We start from the raw sequence: 2,500 nt of genomic DNA, 5'->3' as shown, positions 1-2,500 counted from the left end.
ATATATATATATATATATATATATATATATATATATATATATATATATATATATATATATATATATATATATATATATATATATATATATATATATATATATATATATATATATATATATATATATATATATATATATATATATATATATATATATATATATATATATATATATATATATATATATATATATATATATATATATATATATATATATATATATATATATATATATATATATATATATATATATATATATATATATATATATATATATATATATATATATATATATATATATATATATATATATATATATATATATATATATATATATATATATATATATATATATATATATATATATATATATATATATATATATATATATATATATATATATATATATATATATATATATATATATATATATATATATATATATATATATATATATATATATATATATATATATATATATATATATATATATATATATATATATATATATATATATATATATATATATATATATATATATATATATATATATATATATATATATATATATATATATATATATATATATATATATATATATATATATATATATATATATATATATATATATATATATATATATATATATATATATATATATATATATATATATATATATATATATATATATATATATATATATATATATATATATATATATATATATATATATATATATATATATATATATATATATATATATATATATATATATATATATATATATATATATATATATATATATATATATATATATATATATATATATATATATATATATATATATATATATATATATATATATATATATATATATATATATATATATATATATATATATATATATATATATATATATATATATATATATATATATATATATATATATATATATATATATATATATATATATATATATATATATATATATATATATATATATATATATATATATATATATATATATATATATATATATATATATATATATATATATATATATATATATATATATATATATATATATATATATATATATATATATATATATATATATATATATATATATATATATATATATATATATATATATATATATATATATATATATATATATATATATATATATATATATATATATATATATATATATATATATATATATATATATCTCTCTCTCTCTCTCTCTCTCTCTATATATATATATATATATATATATATATATATATATATATATATATATATATATATATATATATATCTATCTATTTTCTATCTATCTATCTATCTATCTATCTATCTATCTATATATATATATATATATATATATATATATATATATATATATATATATATATATATATATATATATATATATATATATATATATATATATATATATATATATATATAGATAGATAGATAGATAGATAGATAATTATATATATATATATATATATATATATATATATATATATATATATATATATATATATATATATATATTTCAAAAGGTCAGTGTTATTATCTTGTTTCCTTTTTCTGCATGTGATGTTGAGTTCCCGTTTCGTGTCTGTTTAGCTTCCCTCCTGGCTGTTACGTGTAAAGGTTCCTGTTTCGCTCCTGTGTTTAGCTTCTCTTCTTGTTTACAGTGTTGGAGTGTTTCATTTGCTTGGATATTGAATTACCCTCCATCTGGACCTTCTGTGGTTGACGTTACTTTTTTTCTCTCTCTTTTTCTATGCGTATTTGTGAACGAAACAGTAGCAACTCTTATTTACCTCTATTTCTTTTATTTGGTTGTCCTTCTGCATGTGTAAACAACAAAGTAAGAAAAAATAAGACTTAGATTGATATTTATTGTTCAGTACATCTCAGTCATTTGTTTTTCTCCTTTCCTTTACACATTCACCATTTCACGTATACTATTAGACTGTTTCTTCAAGTCACCAGTAACAATATTAATAGGAACACAAGTGATGGAAACGGGAGTAAAAAAGTTAATACACGAAAGGTAGGCATTCTCTGAGCACTTGACGCTGGAATAGAGTGGTAAAAATGACCGTGAAGAGAGGGAGGAGAGTAGCGGCAGTAATGAAGGTGCTGGACTAAGGTGACGGTGTTAAGGCAAGGCACACCGCTTTTTTATCGCTCTTTTTTTCCTGTCGTGGTTGTGGGAATGGCCTTGACGTGCATGCCCTTCAAGTCCTCAGGGTGTGTGATTTTTCTTTTTTTTTTCTTAGAGAGAGAGAGAGAGAGAGAGAGAGAGAGAGAGAGAGAGAGAGAGAGAGTAATGTAATGTGATCTACGTACAACAAATTTTAGAGCCAAACATTTAACCTCTCTCTCTCTCTCTCTCTCTCTCTCTCTCTCTCTCTCTCTCTCTCTCTCTCTCTCTCTCCTACGCATCCATTTTCTTCCTTCTTCCTCCATCCCTTTAA

Source organism: Portunus trituberculatus, chromosome 28 (genome assembly GCF_017591435.1).
Source record: "Portunus trituberculatus isolate SZX2019 chromosome 28, ASM1759143v1, whole genome shotgun sequence".
Taxonomy (NCBI): domain Eukaryota; kingdom Metazoa; phylum Arthropoda; class Malacostraca; order Decapoda; family Portunidae; genus Portunus; species Portunus trituberculatus.
The sequence above is the reverse complement of the archived record's forward strand: the minus strand, read 5'-3'. Positions refer to the sequence as shown.